Source organism: Aegilops tauschii, chromosome 5, assembly GCF_002575655.3.
Source record: "Aegilops tauschii subsp. strangulata cultivar AL8/78 chromosome 5, Aet v6.0, whole genome shotgun sequence".
Classification (NCBI taxonomy): Eukaryota; Viridiplantae; Streptophyta; class Magnoliopsida; order Poales; family Poaceae; genus Aegilops; species Aegilops tauschii.
In genome coordinates this window covers 74,733,229-74,757,852 of record NC_053039.3, presented here as the reverse complement: position 1 = coordinate 74,757,852, position 24,624 = coordinate 74,733,229, and the positions used below count along the sequence as shown (strand labels likewise).

The following is a 24,624-nucleotide window of genomic DNA, read 5'->3' as shown; positions in this document are numbered from 1 at the left end:
CTTATGCTTGCCACTCCCAGGTCCACTGCAAAGATGATTGTCATTCTTACTACCATTACAACCGTTGCCTAATAATGGATAATGCCCTATATATACTACTTACTCCCCCCCTCAAACACGGAGACGAGTTTACCACGGTTTCCACCCCTCCCTCTATACCGCAGCAACACGTATTTTTTTACCCCTTTCAGAAGGCGCTCCTCGCGCCACAAAGCTGCCTCTAGACGCGTGACCAATGAGCAGCGAGCTAAAACATATCGCAAATGTCAAAAATAATATAACGGGGTTAATATATATCAAGCACATCCGATATGTTTGTCACGAGGCGCAAAAAATAATTAAAAAGGGAATGCAACACGAGGATTTTCCAGGAGGTCACCCATCCTAGTACTACTCTCGCCCAAGCACGCTTAACTTCGGAGTTCTGATGGGATCCGGTGCTTTAGTGCTGGTATGATCGCATCAGACATGTTACCCCCGCCTTCGTCCCTTATGCTTTCCACTCCCAGGTCCACTGCAAAGATGATTGTCATTCTTACTACCATTACAACCGTTGCCTAATAATGGATAATGCCCTATATATACTACTTACTCCCCCCCCTCAAACACGGAGACGAGTTTACCACGGTTTCCACCCCTCCCTCTATACCGCAGCAACACGTATTTTTTTACCCCATTCAGAACGCGCTCCTCGCGCCACAAAGCCGCCTCTAGACGCGTGACCAATGAGCAGCGAGCTAAAACATATCGCAAATGTCAAAAATAATATAACGGGGTTAATATATATCGCGCACATGCGATATGTTTGTCAGGAGGCGCAAAAAATAATTAAAAAGGGAATGCAACACGAGGATTTTCCAGGAGGTCACCCATCCTAGTACTACTCTCGCCCAAGCACGCTTAACTTCGGAGTTCTGATGGGATTCGGTGCTTTAGTGCTGGTATGATCGCATCCGACATGTTACCCCCGCCTTCGTCCCTTATGCTTGTCACTCCCAGGTCCACTGCCAAGATGATTGTCATTCTTACTACCATTACAACCGTTGCCTAATAATGGATAATGCCCTATATATACTACTTACTCCCCCCCCTCAAACACGGAGACGAGTATACCACGGTTTCCACCCCTCCCTCTATACCGCAGCAACACGTATTTTTTTACCCCTTTCAGAACGCGCTCCTCGCGCCACAAAGCCGCCTCTAGACGCGTGACCAATGAGCAGCGAGCTAAAACATATCGCAAATGTCAAAAATAATATAACGGGCTTAATATATATCGCGCACATGCGATATGTTTGTCACGAGGCGCAAAAAATAATTAAAAAGGGAATGCAACACGAGGACTTCCCAGGAGGTCACCCAACCTAGTACTACTCTCGCCCAAGCACGCTTAACTTCGGAGTTCTGATGGGATCCGGTGATTTAGTGCTGGTATGATCGCATCCAACATGTTACCCCCGCCTTCGTCCCTTATGCTTGCCACTCCCAGGTCCACTTCAAAGATGATTGCCATTCTTACTACCATTACAACCGTTGCCTAATAATGGATAATGCCCTATATATACTACTTACTCCCCCCCCCCCTCAAACACGGAGACGAGTTTACCACGGTTTCCACCCCACCCTCGGAGTTCTGATGGGATCCGGTGCTTTAGTGCTGGTATGATCGCATCCAACATGTTACCCCCGCCTTCGTCCCTTATGCTTGCCACTCCCAGGTCCACTTCAAAGATGATTGCCATTCTTACTACCATTACAACCGTTGCCTAATAATGGATAATGCCCTATATATACTACTTACTCCCCCCCCCTCAAACACGGAGACGAGTTTACCACGGTTTCCACCCCACCCTCGGAGTTCTGATGGGATCCGGTGCTTTAGTGCTGGTATGATGGCATCAGACATGTTACCCCCGCCTTCGTCCCTTATGCTTTCCACTCCCAGGTCCACTGCAAAGATGATTGTCATTCTTACTACCATTACAACCGTTGCCTAATAATGGATAATGCCCTATATATACTACTTACTCCCCCCCCCCTCAAACACGGAGACGAGTTTACCACGGTTTCCACCCCTCCCTCTATACCGCAGCAACACGTATTTTTTTACCCTATTCAGAACGCGCTCCTCGCGCCACAAAGCCGCCTCTAGACGCGTGACCAATGAGCAGCGAGCTAAAACATATCGCAAATGTCAAAAATAATATAACGGGGTCAATATATATCGCGCACATGCGATATGTTTGTCAGGAGGCGCAAAAAATAATTAAAAAGGGAATGCAACACGAGGATTTTCCAGGAGGTCACCCATCCTAGTACTACTCTCGCCCAAGCACGCTTAACTTCGGAGTTCTGATGGGATTCGGTGCTTTAGTGCTGGTATGATCGCATCCGACATGTTACCCCCGCCTTCGTCCCTTATGCTTGTCACTCCCAGGTCCACTGCCAAGATGATTGTCATTCTTACTACCATTACAACCGTTGCCTAATAATGGATAATGCCCTATATATACTACTTACTCCCCCCCCCTCAAACACGGAGACGAGTTTACCACGGTTTCCACCCCTCCCTCTATACCGCAGCAACACGTATTTTTTTACCCCTTTCAGAACGCGCTCCTCGCGCCACAAAGCCGCCTCTAGACGCTTGACCAATGAGCAGCGAGCTAAAACATATCGCAAATGTCAAAAATAATATAACGGGCTTAATATATATCGCGCACATGCGATATGTTTGTCACGAGGCGCAAAAAATAATTAAAAAGGGAATGCAACACGAGGACTTCCCAGGAGGTCACCCAACCTAGTACTACTCTCGCCCAAGCACGCTTAACTTCGGAGTTCTGATGGGATCCGGTGATTTAGTGCTGGTATGATCGCATCCAACATGTTACCCCCGCCTTCGTCCCTTATGCTTGCCACTCCCAGGTCCACTTCAAAGATGATTGCCATTCTTACTACCATTACAACCGTTGCCTAATAATGGATAATGCCCTATATATACTACTTACTCCCCCCCCCTCAAACACGGAGACGAGTTTACCACGGTTTCCACCCCACCCTCGGAGTTCTGATGGGATCCGGTGCTTTAGTGCTGGTATGATCGCATCCGACATGTTACCCCCGCCTTCGTCCCTTATGCTTGCCACTCCCAGGTCCACTGCAAAGATGATTGTCATTCTTACTACCATTACAACCGTTGCCTAATAAAGGATAATTCCCTATATATACTACTTACTCCCCCCCCTCAAACACGGAGACGAGTTTACCACGGTTTCCACCCCTCCCTCGATACCGCAGCAACACGTATTTTTTTACCCCTTTCAGAACGCGCTCCTCGCGCCACAAAGCCTCCTCTAGACGCGTGACCAATGAGCAGCGAGCTAAAACATATCGCAAATGTCAAAAATAATATAACGGGGTTAATATATATCGCGCACATGCGATATGTTTGTCAGGAGTCGCAAAAAATAATTAAAAAGGGAATGCAACACGAGGATTTTCCAGGAGGTCACCCATCCTAGTACTACTCTCGCCCAAGCACGCTTAACTTCGGAGTTCTGATGGGATCCGGTGCTTTAGTGCTGGTATGATCGCATCCGACATGTTACCCCCGCCTTCGTCCCTTATGCTTGCCACTCCCAGGTCCACTGCAAAGATGATTGTCATTCTTACTACCATTACAACCGTTGCCTAATAATGGATAATGCCCTATATATACTACTTACGCCCCCCCCTCAAACACGGAGACGAGTTTACCACGGTTTCCACCCCTCCCTCTATACCGCAGCAACACGTATTCTTTTACCCCTTTCAGAACGCGCTCCTCGCGCCACAAAGCCGCCTCTAGACGCGTGACCAATGAGCAGCGAGCTAAAACATATCGCAAATGTCAAAAATAATATAACGGGCTTAATATATATCGCGCACATGCGATATGTTTGTCACGAGGCGCAAAAAATAATTAAAAAGGGAATGCAACACGAGGACTTCCCAGGAGGTCACCCAACCTAGTACTACTCTCGCCCAAGCACGCTTAACTTCGGAGTTCTGATGGGATCCGGTGATTTAGTGCTGGTATGATCGCATCCAACATGTTACCCCCGCCTTCGTCCCTTATGCTTGCCACTCCCAGGTCCACTGCAAAGATGATTGCCATTCTTACTACCATTACAACCGTTGCCTAATAATGGATAATGCCCTATATATACTACTTACTCCCCCCCCCCTCAAACACGGAGACGAGTTTACCACGGTTTCCAACCCACCCTCGGAGTTCTGATGGGATCCGGTGCTTTAGTGCTGGTATGATCGCATCCGACATGTTACCCCCGCCTTCGTCCCTTATGCTTGCCACTCCCAGGTCCACTGCAAAGATGATTGTCATTCTTACTACCATTACAACCGTTGCCTAATAAAGGATAATGCCCTATATATACTACTTACTCCCCCCCCCCTCAAACACGGAGACGAGTTTACCACGGTTTCCACCCCTCCCTCTATACCGCAGCAACACGTATTTTTTTACCCCTTTCAGAACGCGCTCCTCGCGCCACAAAGCTGCCTCTAGACGCGTGACCAATGAGCAGCGAGCTAAAACATATCGCAAATGTCAAAAATAATATAACGGGGTTAATATATATCGCGCACATGCGATATGTTTGTCACGAGCCGCAAAAATAATTAAAAAGGGAATGCAACACGAGGACTTGCCAGGAGGTCACCCATCCTAGTACTACTCTCGCCCAAGCACGCTTAACTACGGAGTTCTGATGGGATCCGGTGCTTTAGTGCTGGTATGATCGCATCCGACATGTTACCCCCGCCTTCGTCCCTTATGCTTGCCACTCCCAGGTCCACTGCAAAGATGATTGTCATTCTTACTACCATTACAACCGTTGCCTAATAATGGATAATGCCCTATATATACTACTTACTCCCCCCCCTCAAACACGGCTACAAGTTTACCACGGTTTCCACCCCTCCCTCTATACCGCAGCAAAACATATTTTTTTACCCCTTTCAGAACGCGCTCCTCGCGCCACAAAGCCGCCTCTAGACGCGTGACCAATGAGCAGCGAGCTAAAACATATCGCAACTGTCAAAAATAATATAACGGGGTTAATATATATCGCGCACATGCGATATGTTTGTCACGAGGCGCAAAAAATAATTAAAAAGGGAATGCAACACGAGGACACCCATCCTAGTACGACTCTCACCCCAGCACGCTTAACTTCGGAGTTCTGATGGGATCCGGTGCTTTAGTGCTGGTATGATCGCATCCGACATGTTACCCCCGCCTTCGTCCCTTATGCTTGCCACTCCCAGGTCCACTGCAAAGATGATTGTCATTCTTACTACCATTACAACTGTTGCCTAATAATGGATAATGCCCTATATATACTACTTACTCCCCCCCCCTCAAACACGGAGACGAGTTTACCACGGTTTCCACCCCTCCCTCTATACCGCAGCAACACGTATTTTTTACCCCTTTCAGAACGCGCTCCTCGCGCCACAAAGCCGCCTCTAGACGCGTGACCAATGAGCAGCGAGCTAAAACATATCGCAAATGTCAAAAATAATATAACGGGGTTAATATATATCGCGCACATGCGATATGTTTGTCACGAGCCGCAAAAATAATTAAAAAGGGAATGCAACACGAGGACTTGCCAGGAGGTCACCCATCCTAGTACTACTCTCGCCCAAGCACGCTTAACTACGGAGTTCTGATGGGATCCGGTGCTTTAGTGCTGGTATGATCGCATCCGACATGTTACCCCCGCCTTCGTCCCTTATGCTTGCCACTCCCAAGTCCACTACAAAGATGATTGTCATTCTTACTACCATTACAACCGTTGCCTAATAATGGATAATGCCCTATATATACTACTTACTCCCCCCCCTCAAACACGGAGACGAGTTTACCACGGTTTCCACCCCTCCCTCTATACCGCAGCAACACGTATTTTTTTACCCCATTCGGAACGCGCTCCTCGCGCCACAAAGCCGCCTCTAGACGCGTGACCAATGAGCAGCGAGCTAAAACATATTGCAAATGTCAAAAATAATATAACGGGGTTAATATATATCGCGCACATGCGATATGTTTGTCACGAGCCGCAAAAAATAATTAAAAAGGGAATGCAACACGAGGACTTCCCGGGAGGTCACCCATCCTAGTACTACTCTCGCCCAAGCACGCTTAACTACGGAGTTCTGATGGGATCCGGTGCTTTAGTGCTGGTATGATCGCATCCGACATGTTACCCCCGCCTTCGTCCCTTATGCTTGCCACTCCCAGGTCCACTGCAAAGATCATTGTCATTCTTACTACCATTACAACCGTTGCCTAATAATGGATAATGCCCTATATATACTACTTACTCCCCCCCCCCTCAAACACGGAGACGAGTTTACCACGGTTTCCACCCCTCCCTCTATACCGCAGCAACACGTATTTTTTTACCCCTTTCAGAACGCGCTCCTCGCGCCACAAAGCCGCCTCTAGACGCGTGACCAATGAGCAGCGAGCTAAAACATATCGCAAATGTCAAAAATAATATAACGGGCTTAATATATATCGCGCACATGCGATATGTTTGTCACGAGGCGCAAAAAATAATTAAAAAGGGAATGCAACACGAGGACTTCCCAGGAGGTCACCCAACCTAGTACTACTCTCGCCCAAGCACGCTTAACTTCGGAGTTCTGATGGGATCCGGTGATTTAGTGCTGGTATGATCGCATCCAACATGTTACCCCCGCCTTCGTCCCTTATGCTTGCCACTCCCAGGTCCACTGCAAAGATGATTGCCATTCTTACTACCATTACAACCGTTGCCTAATAATGGATAATGCCCTATATATACTACTTACTCCCCCCCCCTCAAACACGGAGACGAGTTTACCACGGTTTCCACCCCACCCTCGGAGTTCTGATGGGATCCGGTGCTTTAGTGCTGGTATGATCGCATCCGACATGTTACCCCCGCCTTCGTCCCTTATGCTTGCCACTCCCAGGTCCACTGCAAAGATGATTGTCATTCTTACTACCATTACAACCGTTGCCTAATAAAGGATAATGCCCTATATATACTACTTACTCCCCCCCCCCTCAAACACGGAGACGAGTTTACCACGGTTTCCACCCCTCCCTCTATACCGCAGCAACACGTATTTTTTTACCCCTTTCAGAACGCGCTCCTCGCGCCACAAAGCTGCCTCTAGACGCGTGACCAATGAGCAGCGAGCTAAAACATATCGCAAATGTCAAAAATAATATAACGGGGTTAATATATATCGCGCACATGCGATATGTTTGTCACGAGCCGCAAAAATAATTAAAAAGGGAATGCAACACGAGGACTTACCAGGAGGTCACCCATCCTAGTACTACTCTCGCCCAAGCACGCTTAACTACAGAGTTCTGATGGAATCCGGTGCTTTAGTGCTGGTATGATCGCATCCGACATGTTACCCCCGCCTTCGTCCCTTATGCTTGCCACTCCCAGGTCCACTGCAAAGATGATTGTCATTCTTACTACCATTACAACCGTTGCCTAATAATGGATAATGCCCTATATATACTACTTACTCCCCCCCCGCTCAAACACGGCTACAAGTTTACCACGGTTTCCACCCCTCCCTCTATACCGCAGCAAAACATATTTTTTTACCCCTTTCAGAACGCGCTCCTCGCGCCACAAAGCCGCCTCTAGACGCGTGACCAATGAGCAGCGAGCTAAAACATATCGCAAATGTCAAAAATAATATAACGGGGTTAATATATATCGCGCACATGCGATATGTTTGTCACGAGGCGCAAAAAATAATTAAAAAAGGAATGCAACACGAGGACACCCATCCTAGTACGACTCTCACCCCAGCACGCTTAACTTCGGAGTTCTGATGGGATCCGGTGCTTTAGTGCTGGTATGATCGCATCCGACATGTTACCCCCGCCTTCGTCCCTTATGCTTGCCACTCCCAGGTCCACTTCAAAGATGATTGTCATTCTTACTACCATTACAACCGTTGCCTAATAATGGATAATGCCCTATATATACTACTTACTCCCCCCCCCCCTCAAACACGGAGACGAGTTTACCACGGTTTCCACCCCTCCCTCTATACCGCAGCAACACGTATTTTTTTACCCCTTTCAGAACGCGCTCCTCGCGCCACAAAGCCGCCTCTAGACGCGTGACCAATGAGCAGCGAGCTAAAACATATCGCAAATGTCAAAAATAATATAACGGGCTTAATATATATCGCGCACATGCGATATGTTTGTCACGAGGCGCAAAAAATAATTAAAAAGGGAATGCAACACGAGGACTTCCCAGGAGGTCACCCAACCTAGTACTACTCTCGCCCAAGCACGCTTAACTTCGGAGTTCTGATGGGATCCGGTGATTTAGTGCTGGTATGATCGCATCCAACATGTTACCCCCGCCTTCGTCCCTTATGCATGCCACTCCCAAGTCCACTGCAAAGATGATTGCCATTCTTACTACCATTACAACCGTTGCCTAATAATGGATAATGCCCTATATATACTACTTACTCCCCCCCCCTCAAACACGGAGACGAGTTTACCACGGTTTCCACCCCACCCTCGGAGTTCTGATGGGATCCGGTGCTTTAGTGCTGGTATGATCGCATCCGACATGTTACCCCCGCCTTCGTCCCTTATGCTTGCCACTCCCAGGTCCACTGCCAAGATGATTGTCATTCTTACTACCATTACAACCGTTGCCTAATAAAGGATAATGCCCTATATATACTACTTACTCCCCCCCCTCAAACACGGAGACGAGTTTACCACGGTTTCCACCCCGCCCTCTATACCGCAGCAACACGTATTATTTTACCCCTTTCAGAACGCGCTCCTCGCGCCACAAAGCCGCCTCTAGACGCGTGACCAATGAGCAGCGAGCTAAAACATATCGCAAATGTCAAAAATAATATAACGGGGTTAATATATATCGCGCACATGCGATATGTTTGTCAGGAGGCGCAAAAAATAATTAAAAAGGGAATGCAACACGAGGATTTTCCAGGAGGTCACCCATCCTAGTACTACTCTCGCCAAAGCACGCTTAACTTCGGAGTTCTGATGGGATCCGGTGCTTTAGTGCTGGTATGATCGCATCCGACATGTTACCCCCGCCTTCGTCCCTTATGCTTGCCACTCCCAGGTCCGCTGCAAAGATGATTGTCATTCTTACTACCATTACAACCGTTGCCTAATAATGGATAATGCCCTATATATACTACTTACTCCCCCCCCCTCAAACACGGAGACGAGTTTACCACGGTTTCCACCCCTCCCTCTATACCGCAGCAACACGTATTTTTTTCCCCTTTCAGAACGCGCTCCTCGCGCCACAAAGCCGCCTCTAGACGCGTGACCAATGAGCAGCGAGCTAAAACATATCGCAAATGTCAAAAATAATATAACGGGCTTAATATATATCGCGCACATGCGATATGTTTGTCACGAGGCGCAAAAAATAATTAAAAAGGGAATGCAACACGAGGACTTCCCAGGAGGTCACCCAACCTAGTACTACTCTCGCCCAAGCACGCTTAACTTCGGAGTTCTCATGGGATCCGGTGATTTAGTGCTGGTATGATCGCATCCAACATGTTACCCCCGCCTTCGTCCCTTATGCTTGCCACTCCCAGGTCCACTGCAAAGATGATTGCCATTCTTACTACCATTACAACCGTTGCCTAATAATGGATAATGCCCTATATATACTACTTACTCCCCCCCCCTCAAACACGGAGACGAGTTTACCACGGTTTCCACCCCACCCTCGGAGTTCTGATGGGATCCGGTGCTTTAGTGCTGGTATGATCGCATCCGACATGTTACCCCCGCCTTCGTCCCTTATGCTTGCCACTCCCAGGTCCACTGCAAAGATGATTGTCATTCTTACTACCATTACAACCGTTGCATAATAAAGGATAATGCCCTATATATACTACTTACTCCCCCCCCCCTCAAACACGGAGACGAGTTTACCACGGTTTCCACCCCTCCCTCTATACCGCAGCAACACGTATTTTTTTACCCCTTTCAGAAGGCGCTCCTCGCGCCACAAAGCTGGCTCTAGACGCGTGACCAATGAGCAGCGAGCTAAAACATATCGCAAATGTCAAAAATAATATAACGGGGTTAATATATATCGCGCACATGCGATATGTTTGTCACGAGGCGCAAAAAATAATTAAAAAGGGAATGCAACACGAGGATTTTCCAGGAGGTCACCCATCCTAGTACTACTCTCGCCCAAGCACGCTTAACTTCGGAGTTCTGATGGGATCCGGTGCTTTAGTGCTAGTATGATCGCATCAGACATGTTACCCCCGCCTTCGTCCCTTATGCTTTGCACTCCCAGGTCCACTGCAAAGATGATTGTCATTCTTACTACCATTACAACCGTTGCCTAATAATGGATAATGCCCTATATATACTACTTACTCCCCCCCCCCTCAAACACGGAGACGAGTTTACCACGGTTTCCACCCCTCCCTCTATACCGCAGCAACACGTATTTTTTTACCCCATTCAGAACGCGCTCCTCGCGCCACAAAGCCGCCTCTAGACGCGTGACCAATGAGCAGCGAGCTAAAACATATCGCAAATGTCAAAAATAATATAACGGGGTTAATATATATCGCGCACATGCGATATGTTTGTCAGGAGGCGCAAAAAATAATTAAAAAGGGAATGCAACACGAGGATTTTCCAGGAGGTCACCCATCCTAGTACTACTCTCGCCCAAGCACGCTTAACTTCGGAGTTCTGATGGGATTCGGTGCTTTAGTGCTGGTATGATCGCATCCGACATGTTACCCCCGCCTTCGTCCCTTATGCTTGCCACTCCCAGGTCCACTGCCAAGATGATTGTCATTCTTACTACCATTACAACCGTTGCCTAATAATGGATAATGCCCTATATATACTACTTACTCCCCCCCCTCAAACACGGAGACGAGTTTACCACGGTTTCCACCCCTCCCTCTATACCGCAGCAACACGTATTTTTTTACCCCTTTCAGAACGCGCTCCTCGCGCCACAAAGCCGCCTCTAGACGCGTGACCAATGAGCAGCGAGCTAAAACATATCGCAAATGTCAAAAATAATATAACGGGCTTAATATATATCGCGCACATGCGATATGTTTGTCACGAGGCGCAAAAAATAATTAAAAAGGGAATGCAACACGAGGACTTCCCAGGAGGTCACCCAACCTAGTACTACTCTCGCCCAAGCACGCTTAACTTCGGAGTTCTGATGGGATCCGGTGATTTAGTGCTGGTATGATCGCATCCAACATGTTACCCCCGCCTTCGTCCCTTATGCTTGCCACTCCCAGGTCCACTGCAAAGATGATTGCCATTCTTACTACCATTACAACCGTTGCCTAATAATGGATAATGCCCTATATATACTACTTACTCCCCCCCCTCAAACACGGAGACGAGTTTACCACGGTTTCCACCCCACCCTCGGAGTTCTGATGGGATCCGGTGCTTTAGTGCTGGTATGATCGCATCCGACATGTTACCCCCGCCTTCGTCCCTTATGCTTGCCACTCCCAGGTCCACTGCAAAGATGATTGTCATTCTTACTACCATTACAACCGTTGCCTAATAAAGGATAATGCCCTATATATACTACTTACTCCCCCCCCTCAAACACGGAGACGAGTTTACCACGGTTTCCACCACTCCCTCTATACCGCAGCAACACGTATTTTTTTACCCCTTTCAGAACGCGCTCCTCGCGCCACAAAGCCTCCTCTAGACGCGTGACCAATGAGCAGCGAGCTAAAACATATCGCAAATGTCAAAAATAATATAACGGGGTTAATATATATCGCGCACATGCGATATGTTTGTCAGGAGGCGCAAAAAATAATTAAAAAGGGAATGCAACACGAGGATTTTCCAGGAGGTCACCCATCCTAGTACTATTCTCGCCCAAGCACGCTTAACTTCGGAGTTCTGATGGGATCCGGTGCTTTAGTGCTGGTATGATCGCATCCGACATGTTACCCCCGCCTTCGTCCCTTATGCTTGCCACTCCCAGGTCCACTTCAAAGATGATTGTCATTCTTACTACCATTACAACCGTTGCCTAATAATGGATAATGCCCTATATATACTACTTACTCCCCCCCCCCCTCAAACACGGAGACGAGTTTACCACGGTTTCCACCCCTCCCTCTATACCGCAGCAACACGTATTTTTTTACCCCTTTCAGAACGCGCTCCTCGCGCCACAAAGCCGCCTCTAGACGCGTGACCAATGAGCAGCGAGCTAAAACATATCGCAAATGTCAAAAATAATATAACGGGCTTAATATATATCGCGCACATGCGATATGTTTGTCACGAGGCGCAAAAAATAATTAAAAAGGGAATGCAACACGAGGACTTCCCAGGAGGTCACCCAACCTAGTACTACTCTCGCCCAAGCACGCTTAACTTCGGAGTTCTGATGGGATCCGGTGATTTAGTGCTGGTATGATCGCATCCAACATGTTACCCACGCCTTCGTCCCTTATGCTTGCCACTCCCAGGTCCACTGCAAAGATGATTGCCATTCTTACTACCATTACAACCGTTGCCTAATAATGGATAATGCCCTATATATACTACTTACTCCCCCCCCCTCAAACACGGAGACGAGTTTACCACGGTTTCCACCCCACCCTCGGAGTTCTGATGGGATCCGGTGCTTTAGTGTTGGTATGATCGCATCCGACATGTTACCCCCGCCTTCGTCCCTTATGCTTGCCACTCCCAGGTCCACTGCAAAGATGATTGTCATTCTTACTACCATTACAACCGTTGCCTAATAAAGGATAATGCCCTATATATACTACTTACTCCCCCCCCCCCCTCAAACACGGAGACGAGTTTACCACGGTTTCCACCCCTCCCTCTATACCGCAGCAACACGTATTTTTTTACCCCTTTCAGAACGCGCTCCTCGCACCACAAAGCCGCCTCTAGACGCGTGACCAATGAGCAGCGAGCTAAAACATATCGTAAATGTCAAAAATAATATAACGGGGTTAATATATATCGCGCACATGCGATATGTTTGTCAGGAGGCGCAAAAAATAATTAAAAAGGGAATGCAACACGAGGATTTTCCAGGAGGTCACCCATCCTAGTACTACTCTCGCCCAAGCACGCTTAACTTCGGAGTTCTGATGGGATCCGGTGCTTTAGTGCTGGTATGATCGCATCCGACATGTTACCCCCGCCTTCGTCCCTTATGCTTGCCACTCCCAGGTCCACTGCAAAGATGATTGTCATTCTTACTACCATTACAACCGTTGCCTAATAATGGATAATGCCCTATATATACTACTTACTCCCCCCCCCTCAAACACGGAGACGAGTTTACCACGGTTTCCACCCCTCCCTCTATACCGCAGCAACACGTATTTTTTTACCCCTTTCAGAACGCGCTCCTCGCGCCACAAAGCCGCCTCTAGACGCGTGACCAATGAGCAGCGAGCTAAAACATATCGCAAATGTCAAAAATAATATAACGGGCTTAATATATATCGCGCACATGCGATATGTTTGTCACGAGGCGCAAAAAATAATTAAAAAGGGAATGCAACACGAGGACTTCCCAGGAGGTCACCCAACCTAGTACTACTCTCGCCCAAGCATGCTTAACTTCGGAGTTCTGATGGAATCCGGTGCTTTAGTGCTGGTATGATCGCATCCGACATGTTACCCCCGCCTTCGTCCCTTATGCTTGCCACTCCCAGGTCCACTGCAAAGATGATTGCCATTTTTACTACCATTACAACCGTTCCCTAATAATGGATAATGCCCTATATATACTACTTACTCCCCCCCCTCAAACACGGAGACGAGTTTACCACGGTTTCCACCCCACCCTCTATACCGCAGCAACACGTATTTTTTTTACCCCTTTCAGAACGCGCTCCTCGCGCCACAAAGCTGCCTCTAGACGCGTGCCAATGAGCAGCGAGCTAAAACATATCGCAAATGTCAAAAATAATATAACGGGGTTAATATATATCGCGCACATGCGATATGTTTGTCACGAGGCGCAAAAAATAATAAAAAAGGGAATGCAACACGAGGACTTCCCAGGAGGTCACCCATCCTAGTACTACTCTCGCCCAAGCACACTTAACTTCAGAGTTCTGATGGGATCCGGTGCTTTAGTGCTGGTATGATCGCATCCGACATGTTACCCCCGCCTTCGTCTCTTATGCTTGCCACTCCCAGGTCCACTGCAAAGATGATTGTCATTCTTACTACCATTACAACCGTTGCCTAATAATGGATAATGCCCTATATATACTACTTACTCCCCCCCCTCAAACACGGAGACGAGTTTACCACGGTTTCCATCCCTCCCTCTATACCGCAGCAACATGTATTTTTTTACCCCTTTCAGAACGCGCTCCTCGCGCCACAAAGCCGCCTCTAGACGCGTGCCAATGAGCAGCGAGCTAAAACATATCGCAAATTTCAAAAATAATATAACGGGGTTAATATATATCGCGCACATGCGATATGTTTGTCACGAGGCGCAAAATAATAATTAAAAAGGGAATGCAATACGAGGACTTCCCAGGAGGTCACCCATCGCTTAACTTCGGAGTTCTGATGGGATCCGGTGCTTTAGTGCTGGTATGATCGCATCCGACATGTTACCCCCGCCTTCGTCCCTTATGCTTGCCACTCCCAGGTCCACTGCAAAGATGATTGTCATTCTTACTACCATTACAACCGTTGCCTAATAATGGATAATGCCCTATATATACTAGTTACTCCCCCCCCCTCAAACACGGAGACGAGTTTACCACGGTTTCCACCCCTCCCTCTATACCGCAGCAACACGTATTTTTTTACCCCATTCAGAACGCGCTCCTCGCGCCACAAAGCCGCCTCTAGACGCGTGACCAATGAGCAGCGAGCTAAAACATATCGCAAATGTCAAAAATAATATAACGGGGTTAATATATATCGCGCACATGCGATATGTTTGTCACGAGGCGCAAAAAAATAATTAAAAAGGGAATACAATACGAGGACTTCCCAGGAGGTCACCCATCCTAGTACTACTCTCGCCCAAGCACGCTTAACTTCGGAGTTCTGATGGGATCCGGTGCTTTAGTGCTGGTATGATCGCATCCGACATGTTACCCCCGCCTTCGTCCCTTATGCTTGCCACTCCCAGGTCCACTTCAAAGATGATTGTCATTCTTACTACCATTACAACCGTTGCCTAATAATGGATAATGCCCTATATATACTACTTACTCCCCCCCTCAAACACGGAGACGAGTTTACCACGGTTTCCACCCCTCCCTCTATACCGCAGCAACACGTATTTTTTTACCCCTTTCAGAACGCGCTCCTCGCGCCACAAAGCCGCCTCTAGACGCGTGACCAATGAGCAGCGAGCAAAAACATATTGCAAATGTCAAAAATAATATAACGGGGTTAATATATATCGCACACATGAGATATGTTTGTCAGGAGGCGCAAAAAATAATTAAAAAGGGAATGCAACACGAGGATTTTCAAGGAGGTCACCCATCCTAGTACTACTCTCGCCCAAGCACGCTTAACTTCGGAGTTCTGATGGGATCCGGTGCTTTAGTGTTGGTATGATCGCATCCGACATGTTACCCCCGCCTTCGTCCCTTATGCTTGCCACTCCCAGGTCCACTGCAAAGATGATTGTCATTCTTACTACCATTACAACCATTGCCTAATAATGGATAATGCCCTATATATACGACTTACTCCCCCCCTCAAACACGGCTACAAGTTTACCACGGTTTCCACCCCTCCCTCTATACCGCAGCAAAACATATTTTTTTACCCCTTTCAGAACGCGCTCCTCGCGCCACAAAGCCGCCTCTAGACGCGTGACCAATGAGCAGCGAGCTAAAACATATCGCAAATGTCAAAAATAATATAACGGGGTTAATATATATCGCGCACATGCGATATGTTTGTCATGAGGCGCAAAAAATAATTAAAAAGGGAATGCAACACGAGGACTTCCCACGAGGTCACCCATCCTAGTACTACTCTCACCCCAGCACGCTTAACTTCGGAGTTCTGATGGGATCCGGTGCTTTAGTGCTGCTATGATCGCATCCCACATGTTACCCCCGCCTTCGTCCCTTATGCTTGCCACTCCCAGGTCCACTGCAAAAATGATTGTCATTCTTACTACCATTACAACCGTTGCCTAATAATGGATAATGCCCTATATATACTACTTACTCCCCCCCCCCCTCAAACACGGAGACGAGTTTACCACGGTTTCCACCCCTCCCTCTATACCGCAGCAACACGTATTTTTTACCCCTTTCAGAACGCGCTCCTCGCGCCACAAAGCCGCCTCTACACGCGTGACCAATGAGCAGCGAGCTAAAACATATCGCAAATGTCAAAAATAATATAACGGGGTTAATATATATCGCGCACATGCGATATGTTTGTCACGAGAAGCAAAAATAATTAAAAAGGGAATGCAACACGAGGACTTGCCAGGAGGTCACCCATCCTAGTACTACTCTCGCCCAAGCACGCTTAACTACGGAGTTCTGATGGGATCCGGTGCTTTAGTGCTGGTATGATCGCATCCGACATGTTACCCCCGCCTTCGTCCCTTATGCTTGCCACTCCCAGGTCCACTACAAAGATGATTGTCATTCTTACTACCATTACAACCGTTGCCTAATAATGGATAATGCCCTATATATACTACTTACTCCCCCCCCTCAAACACGGAGACGAGTTTACCACGGTTTCCACCCCTCCCTCTATACCGCAACAACACATATTTTTTTACCCCTTTCAGAACGCGCTCCTCGCGCCACAAAGCCGCCTCTAGACGCGTGACCAATGAGCAGCGAGCTAAAACATATCGCAAATGTCAAAAATAATATAACGGGGTTAATATATATCGCGCACATGCGATATGTTTGTCAGGAGGCGCAAAAAATAATTAAAAAGGGAATGCAACACGAGGATTTTCCAGGAGGTCACCCATCCTAGTACTACTCTCGCCCAAGCACACTTAACTTCGGAGTTCTGATGGGATCCGGTGCTTTAGTGCTGGTATGATCGCATCCGACATGTTACCCCCGCCTTCGTCCCTTATGCTTGCCACTCCCAGGTCCACTACAAAGATGATTGTCATTCTTACTACCATTACAACCGTTGCCTAAAAATGGATAATGCCCTATATATACTACTTACTGCTCCCCCCCTCAAACACGGAGACGAGTTTACCACGGTTTCCACCCCTCCCTCTATACCGCAGCAACACGTATTTTTTTACCCCTTTCAGAACGCGCTCCTCGCGCCACAAAGCCGCCTCTAGACGCGTGACCAATGAGCAGCGAGCTAAAACATATCGCAAATGTCAAAAATAATATAACGGGGTTAATATATATCGCGCACATGCGATATGTTTGTCATGAGGCGCAAAAAATAATTAAAAAGGGAATGCAACACGAGGACTTCCCACGAGGTCACCCATCCTAGTACTACTCTCACCCCAGCACGCTTAACTTCGGAGTTCTGATGGGATCCGGTGCTTTAGTGCTGCTATGATCGCATCCCACATGTTACCCCCGCCTTCGTCCCTTATGCTTGCCACTCCCAGGTCCACTGCAAAAATGATTGTCATTCTTACTACCATTACAACCGTTGCCTAATAATGGATAATGCCCTATATATACTACTTACTCCCCCCCCCTCAAACACGGAGACGAGTTTACCACGGTTTCCACCCCTCCCTCTATACCGCAGCAACACGTATTTTTTACCCCTTTCAGAACGCGCTCCTCGCGCCACAAAGCCGCCTCTAGACGCGTGACCAATGAGCAGCGAGCTAAAACATATCGCAAATGTCAAAAATAATATAACGGGGTTAATATATATCGCGCACATGCGATATGTTTGTCACGAGAAGCAAAAATAATTAAAAAGGGAATGCAACACGAGGACTTCTCAGGAGGTCACCCATCCTAGTACTACTCTCGCCCAAGCACGCTTAACTACGGAGTTCTGATGGGATCCGGTGCTTTAGTGCTGGTATGATCGCATCCGACATGTTACCCCCGCCTTCGTCCCTTATGCTTGCCACTCCCAGGTCCACTACAAAGATGATTGTCATTCTTACTACCATTACAACCGTTGCCTAATAATGGATAATGCCCTATATATACTACTTACTCCCCCCCCCTCAAACACGGAGACGAGTTTACCACGGTTTCCACCCCTCCCTCTATACCGCAACAACACATATTTTTTTACCCCTTTCAGAACGCGCTCCTCGCGCCACAAAGCCGCCTCTAGACGCGTGACCAATGAGCAGCGAGCTAAAACATATCGCAAATGTCAAAAATAATATAACGGGGTTAATATATATCGCGCACATGCGATATGTTTGTCAGGAGGCGCAAAAAATAATTAAAAAGGGAATGCAACACGAGGATTTTCCAGGAGGTCACCCATCCTAGTACTACTCTCGCCCAAGCACACTTAACTTCGGAGTTCTGATGGGATCCGGTGCTTTAGTGCTGGTATGATCGCATCCGACATGTTACCCCCGCCTTCGTCCCTTATGCTTGCCACTCCCAGGTCCACTACAAAGATGATTGTCATTCTTACTACCATTACAACCGTTGCCTAATAATGGATAATGCCCTATATATACTACTTACTGCTCCCCCCCTCAAACACGGAGACGAGTTTACCACGGTTTCCACCCCTCCCTCTATACCGCAGCAACACGTATTTTTTTACCCCTTTCAGAACGCGCTCCTCGCGCCACAAAGCCGCCTCTAGACGCGTGACCAATGAGCAGCGAGCTAAAACATATCGCAAATGTCAAAAATAATATAACGGGGTTAATATATATCGCGCACATGCCATATGTTTGTCACGAGGCTTAAAAAATAATTAAAAAGGGAATGCAACACGAGGACTTCCCAGGAGGTCACCCATCCTAGTACTACTCTCGCCCAAGCACGCTTAACTTCGGAGTTCTGATGGGATCCGGTGCTTTAGTGCTGGTATGATCGCATCCGACATGTTACCCCCGCCTTCGTCCCTTATGCTTGCCACTCCCAGGTCCACTGCAAAGATGATTGCCATTCTTACTACCATTACAACCGTTGCCTAATAATGGATAATGCCCTATATATACTACTTACTCCCCCCCCTTAAACACGGAGACGAGTTTACCACGGTTTCCACCCCTCCCTCTATACCGCAGCAACACGTATTTTTTACACCTTTCAGAACGCGCTCCTCGCGCCACAAAGCCGCCTCTAGACGCGTGACCAATGAGCAGCGAGCTAAAACATATCGCAAATGTCAAAAATAATATAACGGGGTTAATATATATCGCGCACATGCTATATGTTTGTCACGAGGCGCAAAAAATAATTAAAAAGGGAATGCAACACGAGGACTTCCCAGGAGGTCACCCATCCTAGTACTACTCTCGCCCAAGCACGCTTAACTTCGGAGTTCTGATGGGATCCGGTGCTTTAGTGCTGGTATGATCGCATCCGACATGTTACCCCCGCCTTCGTCCCTTATGCTTGCCACTCCCAGGTCCACTGCAAAGATGATTGCCTTTCTTACTACCATTACAACCGTTGCCTAATAATGGATAATGCCCTATATATACTACTTACTCCCCCCCCCTCAAACACGGAGACGAGTTTACCACAGTTTCCACCCCTCCCTCTATACCGCAGCAACACGTATTTTTTTACCCCTTTCAGAACGCGCTCCTCGCGCCACAAAGCCGCCTCTAGACGCGTGACCAATGAGCAGCGAGCTAAAACATATCGCAAATGTCAAAACTAATATAACGGGGTTAATATATATCGCGTACATGCGATATGTTTGTCACGAGGCGCAAAAAATAATTTAAAAAGGAATGCAAAATGAGGACTTCCCAGTAGGTCACCCATCCTAGTACTACTCTCGCCCAAGCACGCTTAACTTCAGAGTTCTGATAGGATCCAATGCTTTAGTGCTGGTATGATAGCATCCGACATGTTACCCCCGCCTTCATCCCTTATGCTTGCCACTCCCAGGTCCACTGCAAAGATGATTGTCATTCTTACTACCATTACAACCGTTGCCTAATAATGGATAATGCCCTATATATACTACTTACTCCCCCCCCCTCAAACACGGAGACGAGTTTACCACGGTTTCCACCCCTCCCTCTATACCGCAGCAACACGTATTTTTTTACCCCTTTCACAACGCGCTCCTCGCGCCACAAAGCCGCCTCTGGACGCGTGACCAATGGGCAGCGAGCTAAAACATATCGCAAATGTCAAAAATAATATAACGGGGTTAATATATATCGCGCACATGCAATATGTTTGTCACAAGGCGCAAAAAATAATTAAAAAGGGAATGGAACACGAGGACTTCCCAGGAGGTCACCCATCATAGTAGTACTCTCGCCCAAGCACGCTTAACTTTAGAGTTCTGATGGGATCCGGTGCTTTAGTGCTGGTATGATCGCATCCGACATGTTACCCCCGCCTTCGTCCCTTCTGCTTGCCACTCCCAGGTCCACTACAAAGATGATTGTCATTCTTACTACCATTACAACCGTTGCCTAATAATGGATAATGCTCTATATATACTACTTACTCCCCCCCCCCCCTCAAACACGGAGACGAGTTCACCACGGTTTCCACCCCTCCCTCTATACCGCAGCAACACGTATTTTTTACCCCTTTCAGAACGCGCTCCTCGCGCCACAAAGCCGCCTCTGGACGCGTGACCAATGGGCAGCGAGCTAAAACATATCGCAAATGTCAAAAATAATATAACGGGGTTAATATATATCGCGCACATGCAATATGTTTGTCACGAGGCGCAAAAAATAATTAAAAAGGGAATGGAACACGAGGACTTCCCAGGAGGTCACCCATCCTAGTACTACTCTCGCCCAAGCACGCTTAACTTCAGAGTTCTGATGGGATCCGGTGCTTTACTGCTGGTATGATCGCATTCGACATGTTACCCCCGCCTTCGTCCCTTATGCTTGCCACTCCCAGGTCCACTACAAAGATGATTGTCATTCTTACTACCATTACTACCGTTGCCTAATAATGGATAATGCCCTATATATACTACTTACTCCCCCCCCTCAAACACGGAGACGAGTTTACCACAGTTTCCACCCCTCCCTCCATACCGCAGCAACACGTATTTTTTTACCCCTTTCAGAACGCGCTCCTCGCGCCACAAAGCCGCCTCTAGACGCGTGACCAATGAGCAGCGAGCTAAAACATATCGCAAATGTCAAAAATAATATAACGGGGTTAATATATATCGCGCACATGTGATATGTTTGTCATGAGGCGCAAAAAATAATTAAAAAGGGAATGCAACACGAGGACTTCCCAGGAGGTCACCCATCCTAGTACTACCCTCGCCCAAGCACGCTTAACTTCGGAGTTCTAATGGGATCCTGTGCTTTAGTGCTGGTATGATCGCATCCAACATGTTACCCCCGCCTTCGTCCCTTATGCTTGCCACTCCCAGGTCCACTTCAAAGATGATTGTCATTCTTACTACCATTACAACCGTTGCCTAATAATGGATAATGCCCTATATATACTACTTACTCCCCCCCCCCTCAAACACGGAGACGAGTTTACCACGGTTTCCACCCCTCCCTCTATACCGCAGCAACACGTATTTTTTTTACCCCTTTCAGAACGCGCTCCTCGCGCCACAAAGACGCCTCTAGACGCGTGACCAATGAGCAGCGAGCTAAAACATATCGCAAATGTCAAAAATAATATAACGGGGTTAATATATATCGCGCACATGTGATGTGTTTGTCATGAGGCGCAAAAAATAATTATAAAGGGAATGCAACACGAGGACTTCCCAGGAGGTCACCCATCCTAGTACTACTCTCGCCCAAGCACGCTTAACTTCGGAGTTCTGATGGGATCCGGTGCTTTAGTGCTGGTATGATCGCATCCAACATGTTACCCCCGCCTTCGTCCCTTATGCTTGCCACTCCCAGGTCCACTGCAAAGATGATTGTCATTCTTACTACCATTACAACCGTTGCCTAATAATGGATAATGCCCTATATATACTACTTACTCCCCCCCTCAAACACGGAGACGAGTTACCACGGTTTCCACCCCTCCCTCTATACCGCAGCAACACGTATTTTTTACCCCTTTCAGAACGCGCTCCTCGCGCCACAAAGCCGCCTCTAGACGCGTGACCAATGAGCAGCGAGCTAAAACATATCGCAAAAGTCAAAAATAATATAACGGGGTTAATATATATCCTGCACATGCGATATGTTTGTCAGGAGGCGCAAAAAATAATTAAAAAGGGAATGCAACACGAGGATTTTCCTGGAGGTCACCCATCCTAGTACTACTCTCGCCCAAGCACGCTTATCTTCGGAGTTCTGATGGGATCCGGTGCTTTAGTGCTGGTATGATCGCATCCGACATGTTACCCCCGCCTTCGTCCCTTATGCTTGCCACTCCCAGGTCCACTTCAAAGATGATTGTCATTCTTACTACCATTACAACCGTTGCCTAATAATGGATAATGCCCTATATATACTACTTACTCCCCCCCCTCAAACACGGAGACGAGTTTACCACGGTTTCCACCCCTCCCTCTATACCCCAGCAACACGTATTTTTTTACCCCTTGCAGAACGCGCTCCTCGCGCCACAAAGCCGCCTCTAGACGCGTGACCAATGAGCAGCGAGCTAAAACATATCGCAAATGTCAAAAATAATATAACGGGCTTAATATATATCGCGCACATGCGATATGTTTGTCACGAGGCGCAAAAAATAATTAAAAAGGGAATGCAACACGAGGACTTCCCAGGAGGTCACCCAACCTAGTACTACTCTCGCCCAAGCACGCTTAACTTCGGAGTTCTGATGGGATCCGGTGATTTAGTGCTGGTATGATCGCATCCAACATGTTACCCCCGCCTTCGTCCCTTATGCTTGCCACTCCCAGGTCCACTGCAAAGATGATTGCCATTCTTACTACCATTACAACCGTTTCCTAATAATGGATAATGCCCTATATATACTACTTACTCCCCCCCCCCTCAAACACGGAGACGAGTTTACCACGGTTTCCACCCCACCCTCGGAGTTCTGATGGGATCCGGTGCTTTAGTGCTGGTATGATCGCATCCGACATGTTACCCCCGCCTTCGTCCCTTATGCTTGCCACTCCCAGGTCCACTGCAAAGATGATTGTCATTCTTACTACCATTACAACCGTTTCCTAATAATGGATAATGCCCTATATATACTACTTACTCCCCCCCCTCAAACACGGAGACGAGTTTACCACGGTTTCCACCCCTCCCTCTATACCGCAGCAACACGTATTTTTTTACCCCTTTCAGAACGCGCTCCTCGCGCCACAAAGCCGCCTCTAGACGCGTGACCAATGAGCAGCGAGCTAAAACATATCGCAAATGTCAAAAATAATATAACGGGGTTAATATATATCGCGCACATGCCATATGTTTGTCACGAGGCGCAAAAAATAATTAAAAAGGGAATGCAACACGAGGACTTCCCAGGAGGTCACCCATCCTAGTACTACTCTCGCCCAAGCACGCTTAACTTCGGAGTTCTGATGGGATCCGGTGCTTTAGTGCTGGTATGATCGCATCCGACATGTTACCCCCGCCTTCGTCCCTTATGCTTGCCACTCCCAGGTCCACTGCAAAGATGATTGCCATTCTTACTACCATTACAACCGTTCCCTAATAATGGATAATGCCCTATATATACTACTTACTCCCCCCCCCCTCAAACACAGAGACGAGTTTACCACGGTTTCCACCCCACCCTCTATACCGCAGCAACACGTATTTTTTTACCCCTTTCAGAACGCGCTCCTCGCGCCACAAAGCTGCCTCTAGACGCGTGCCAATGAGCAGCGAGCTAAAACATATCGCAAATGTCAAAAATAATATAACGGGGTTAATATATATCGCGCACATGCGATATGTTTGTCACGAGGTGCAAAAAATAATTAAAAAGGGAATGCAACACGAGGACTTCCCAGGAGGTCACCCATCCTAGTACTACTCTCGCCCAAGCACACTTAACTTCAGAGTTCTGATGGGATCCGGTGCTTTAGTGCTGGTATGATCGCATCCGACATGTTACCCCCGCCTTCGTCCCTTATGCTTGCCACTCCCAGGTCCACTGCAAAGATGATTGTCATTCTTACTACCATTACAACCGTTGCCTAATAATGGATAATGCCCTATATATACTACTTACTCCCCCCCCCTCAAACACGGAGACGAGTTTACCATGGTTTCCATCCCTCCCTCTATACCGCAGCAACACGTATTTTTTTACCCCTTTCAGAACGCGCTCCTCGCGCCACAAAGCCGCCTCTAGACGCGTGACCAATGAGCAGCGAGCTAAAACATATCGCAAATGTCGAAAATAATATAACGGGGTTAATATATATCGCGCACATGCGATATGTTT

The 24,624-nt window shown here is 47.6% G+C and overlaps 42 non-coding genes and 2 pseudogenes across 42 annotated transcripts; all 44 read right to left on the bottom strand.

The window, feature by feature from the left end:
• Positions 1-346: 346 nt before the first annotated feature.
• LOC141023692 (5S ribosomal RNA) lies at positions 347-465 on the bottom strand. The gene has a single exon (XR_012185291.1). It is a non-coding gene; the product is annotated as a 5S ribosomal RNA (ribosomal RNA).
• A 371-nt stretch (positions 466-836) lies between these two features.
• LOC141023957 (5S ribosomal RNA) lies at positions 837-955 on the bottom strand. Its single transcript, XR_012185555.1, has one exon. It is a non-coding gene; the product is annotated as a 5S ribosomal RNA (ribosomal RNA).
• A 371-nt stretch (positions 956-1,326) lies between these two features.
• LOC141025099 (5S ribosomal RNA) lies at positions 1,327-1,445 on the bottom strand. Its single transcript, XR_012186596.1, has one exon. It is a non-coding gene; the product is annotated as a 5S ribosomal RNA (ribosomal RNA).
• Positions 1,446-2,274: 829 nt separating this feature from the next.
• Positions 2,275-2,393, bottom strand: LOC141023956 (5S ribosomal RNA). Its single transcript, XR_012185554.1, has one exon. It is a non-coding gene; the product is annotated as a 5S ribosomal RNA (ribosomal RNA).
• Positions 2,394-2,765: 372 nt separating this feature from the next.
• On the bottom strand, positions 2,766-2,884 carry LOC141025098 (5S ribosomal RNA). Its single transcript, XR_012186595.1, has one exon. It is a non-coding gene; the product is annotated as a 5S ribosomal RNA (ribosomal RNA).
• Positions 2,885-3,482: 598 nt separating this feature from the next.
• Positions 3,483-3,601, bottom strand: LOC141025137 (5S ribosomal RNA). Its single transcript, XR_012186634.1, has one exon. It is a non-coding gene; the product is annotated as a 5S ribosomal RNA (ribosomal RNA).
• A 371-nt stretch (positions 3,602-3,972) lies between these two features.
• Positions 3,973-4,091, bottom strand: LOC141025097 (5S ribosomal RNA). Its single transcript, XR_012186594.1, has one exon. It is a non-coding gene; the product is annotated as a 5S ribosomal RNA (ribosomal RNA).
• Positions 4,092-4,691: 600 nt separating this feature from the next.
• Positions 4,692-4,810, bottom strand: LOC141023821 (5S ribosomal RNA). Its single transcript, XR_012185418.1, has one exon. It is a non-coding gene; the product is annotated as a 5S ribosomal RNA (ribosomal RNA).
• Positions 4,811-5,181: 371 nt separating this feature from the next.
• Positions 5,182-5,287, bottom strand: LOC141024620 (5S ribosomal RNA; annotated as a pseudogene).
• Positions 5,288-5,657: 370 nt separating this feature from the next.
• On the bottom strand, positions 5,658-5,776 carry LOC141023820 (5S ribosomal RNA). Its single transcript, XR_012185417.1, has one exon. It is a non-coding gene; the product is annotated as a 5S ribosomal RNA (ribosomal RNA).
• Positions 5,777-6,147: 371 nt separating this feature from the next.
• On the bottom strand, positions 6,148-6,266 carry LOC141024972 (5S ribosomal RNA). Its single transcript, XR_012186470.1, has one exon. It is a non-coding gene; the product is annotated as a 5S ribosomal RNA (ribosomal RNA).
• A 373-nt stretch (positions 6,267-6,639) lies between these two features.
• On the bottom strand, positions 6,640-6,758 carry LOC141025096 (5S ribosomal RNA). The gene has a single exon (XR_012186593.1). It is a non-coding gene; the product is annotated as a 5S ribosomal RNA (ribosomal RNA).
• Positions 6,759-7,357: 599 nt separating this feature from the next.
• LOC141024241 (5S ribosomal RNA) lies at positions 7,358-7,476 on the bottom strand. Its single transcript, XR_012185839.1, has one exon. It is a non-coding gene; the product is annotated as a 5S ribosomal RNA (ribosomal RNA).
• A 373-nt stretch (positions 7,477-7,849) lies between these two features.
• Positions 7,850-7,955, bottom strand: LOC141024623 (5S ribosomal RNA; annotated as a pseudogene).
• A 374-nt stretch (positions 7,956-8,329) lies between these two features.
• Positions 8,330-8,448, bottom strand: LOC141025094 (5S ribosomal RNA). Its single transcript, XR_012186591.1, has one exon. It is a non-coding gene; the product is annotated as a 5S ribosomal RNA (ribosomal RNA).
• A 598-nt stretch (positions 8,449-9,046) lies between these two features.
• Positions 9,047-9,165, bottom strand: LOC141023980 (5S ribosomal RNA). Its single transcript, XR_012185578.1, has one exon. It is a non-coding gene; the product is annotated as a 5S ribosomal RNA (ribosomal RNA).
• A 371-nt stretch (positions 9,166-9,536) lies between these two features.
• On the bottom strand, positions 9,537-9,655 carry LOC141023629 (5S ribosomal RNA). Its single transcript, XR_012185229.1, has one exon. It is a non-coding gene; the product is annotated as a 5S ribosomal RNA (ribosomal RNA).
• Positions 9,656-10,255: 600 nt separating this feature from the next.
• LOC141023949 (5S ribosomal RNA) lies at positions 10,256-10,374 on the bottom strand. Its single transcript, XR_012185547.1, has one exon. It is a non-coding gene; the product is annotated as a 5S ribosomal RNA (ribosomal RNA).
• A 373-nt stretch (positions 10,375-10,747) lies between these two features.
• LOC141023954 (5S ribosomal RNA) lies at positions 10,748-10,866 on the bottom strand. Its single transcript, XR_012185552.1, has one exon. It is a non-coding gene; the product is annotated as a 5S ribosomal RNA (ribosomal RNA).
• A 371-nt stretch (positions 10,867-11,237) lies between these two features.
• Positions 11,238-11,356, bottom strand: LOC141025093 (5S ribosomal RNA). The gene has a single exon (XR_012186590.1). It is a non-coding gene; the product is annotated as a 5S ribosomal RNA (ribosomal RNA).
• Positions 11,357-11,953: 597 nt separating this feature from the next.
• Positions 11,954-12,072, bottom strand: LOC141023550 (5S ribosomal RNA). Its single transcript, XR_012185150.1, has one exon. It is a non-coding gene; the product is annotated as a 5S ribosomal RNA (ribosomal RNA).
• Positions 12,073-12,446: 374 nt separating this feature from the next.
• Positions 12,447-12,565, bottom strand: LOC141025092 (5S ribosomal RNA). The gene has a single exon (XR_012186589.1). It is a non-coding gene; the product is annotated as a 5S ribosomal RNA (ribosomal RNA).
• A 602-nt stretch (positions 12,566-13,167) lies between these two features.
• On the bottom strand, positions 13,168-13,286 carry LOC141025136 (5S ribosomal RNA). Its single transcript, XR_012186633.1, has one exon. It is a non-coding gene; the product is annotated as a 5S ribosomal RNA (ribosomal RNA).
• Positions 13,287-13,658: 372 nt separating this feature from the next.
• LOC141023830 (5S ribosomal RNA) lies at positions 13,659-13,777 on the bottom strand. Its single transcript, XR_012185427.1, has one exon. It is a non-coding gene; the product is annotated as a 5S ribosomal RNA (ribosomal RNA).
• Positions 13,778-14,148: 371 nt separating this feature from the next.
• LOC141025127 (5S ribosomal RNA) lies at positions 14,149-14,267 on the bottom strand. The gene has a single exon (XR_012186624.1). It is a non-coding gene; the product is annotated as a 5S ribosomal RNA (ribosomal RNA).
• An 839-nt stretch (positions 14,268-15,106) lies between these two features.
• On the bottom strand, positions 15,107-15,225 carry LOC141024913 (5S ribosomal RNA). Its single transcript, XR_012186410.1, has one exon. It is a non-coding gene; the product is annotated as a 5S ribosomal RNA (ribosomal RNA).
• A 370-nt stretch (positions 15,226-15,595) lies between these two features.
• Positions 15,596-15,714, bottom strand: LOC141024181 (5S ribosomal RNA). The gene has a single exon (XR_012185778.1). It is a non-coding gene; the product is annotated as a 5S ribosomal RNA (ribosomal RNA).
• A 370-nt stretch (positions 15,715-16,084) lies between these two features.
• On the bottom strand, positions 16,085-16,203 carry LOC141024102 (5S ribosomal RNA). The gene has a single exon (XR_012185700.1). It is a non-coding gene; the product is annotated as a 5S ribosomal RNA (ribosomal RNA).
• A 372-nt stretch (positions 16,204-16,575) lies between these two features.
• On the bottom strand, positions 16,576-16,694 carry LOC141023819 (5S ribosomal RNA). The gene has a single exon (XR_012185416.1). It is a non-coding gene; the product is annotated as a 5S ribosomal RNA (ribosomal RNA).
• A 371-nt stretch (positions 16,695-17,065) lies between these two features.
• LOC141023599 (5S ribosomal RNA) lies at positions 17,066-17,184 on the bottom strand. Its single transcript, XR_012185199.1, has one exon. It is a non-coding gene; the product is annotated as a 5S ribosomal RNA (ribosomal RNA).
• A 373-nt stretch (positions 17,185-17,557) lies between these two features.
• On the bottom strand, positions 17,558-17,676 carry LOC141024101 (5S ribosomal RNA). Its single transcript, XR_012185699.1, has one exon. It is a non-coding gene; the product is annotated as a 5S ribosomal RNA (ribosomal RNA).
• Positions 17,677-18,046: 370 nt separating this feature from the next.
• LOC141024799 (5S ribosomal RNA) lies at positions 18,047-18,165 on the bottom strand. The gene has a single exon (XR_012186296.1). It is a non-coding gene; the product is annotated as a 5S ribosomal RNA (ribosomal RNA).
• Positions 18,166-18,537: 372 nt separating this feature from the next.
• LOC141023598 (5S ribosomal RNA) lies at positions 18,538-18,656 on the bottom strand. Its single transcript, XR_012185198.1, has one exon. It is a non-coding gene; the product is annotated as a 5S ribosomal RNA (ribosomal RNA).
• Positions 18,657-19,029: 373 nt separating this feature from the next.
• On the bottom strand, positions 19,030-19,148 carry LOC141025050 (5S ribosomal RNA). The gene has a single exon (XR_012186547.1). It is a non-coding gene; the product is annotated as a 5S ribosomal RNA (ribosomal RNA).
• Positions 19,149-19,518: 370 nt separating this feature from the next.
• On the bottom strand, positions 19,519-19,637 carry LOC141025039 (5S ribosomal RNA). Its single transcript, XR_012186536.1, has one exon. It is a non-coding gene; the product is annotated as a 5S ribosomal RNA (ribosomal RNA).
• A 372-nt stretch (positions 19,638-20,009) lies between these two features.
• On the bottom strand, positions 20,010-20,128 carry LOC141024544 (5S ribosomal RNA). The gene has a single exon (XR_012186142.1). It is a non-coding gene; the product is annotated as a 5S ribosomal RNA (ribosomal RNA).
• A 372-nt stretch (positions 20,129-20,500) lies between these two features.
• LOC141024421 (5S ribosomal RNA) lies at positions 20,501-20,619 on the bottom strand. Its single transcript, XR_012186017.1, has one exon. It is a non-coding gene; the product is annotated as a 5S ribosomal RNA (ribosomal RNA).
• Positions 20,620-20,993: 374 nt separating this feature from the next.
• On the bottom strand, positions 20,994-21,112 carry LOC141024196 (5S ribosomal RNA). Its single transcript, XR_012185793.1, has one exon. It is a non-coding gene; the product is annotated as a 5S ribosomal RNA (ribosomal RNA).
• Positions 21,113-21,483: 371 nt separating this feature from the next.
• Positions 21,484-21,602, bottom strand: LOC141025132 (5S ribosomal RNA). The gene has a single exon (XR_012186629.1). It is a non-coding gene; the product is annotated as a 5S ribosomal RNA (ribosomal RNA).
• Positions 21,603-21,976: 374 nt separating this feature from the next.
• Positions 21,977-22,095, bottom strand: LOC141025028 (5S ribosomal RNA). Its single transcript, XR_012186525.1, has one exon. It is a non-coding gene; the product is annotated as a 5S ribosomal RNA (ribosomal RNA).
• A 368-nt stretch (positions 22,096-22,463) lies between these two features.
• LOC141023967 (5S ribosomal RNA) lies at positions 22,464-22,582 on the bottom strand. Its single transcript, XR_012185565.1, has one exon. It is a non-coding gene; the product is annotated as a 5S ribosomal RNA (ribosomal RNA).
• A 371-nt stretch (positions 22,583-22,953) lies between these two features.
• Positions 22,954-23,072, bottom strand: LOC141025091 (5S ribosomal RNA). The gene has a single exon (XR_012186588.1). It is a non-coding gene; the product is annotated as a 5S ribosomal RNA (ribosomal RNA).
• A 599-nt stretch (positions 23,073-23,671) lies between these two features.
• On the bottom strand, positions 23,672-23,790 carry LOC141025017 (5S ribosomal RNA). The gene has a single exon (XR_012186514.1). It is a non-coding gene; the product is annotated as a 5S ribosomal RNA (ribosomal RNA).
• A 372-nt stretch (positions 23,791-24,162) lies between these two features.
• On the bottom strand, positions 24,163-24,281 carry LOC141025126 (5S ribosomal RNA). Its single transcript, XR_012186623.1, has one exon. It is a non-coding gene; the product is annotated as a 5S ribosomal RNA (ribosomal RNA).
• Between the last annotated feature and the right edge of the window lie 343 nt (positions 24,282-24,624).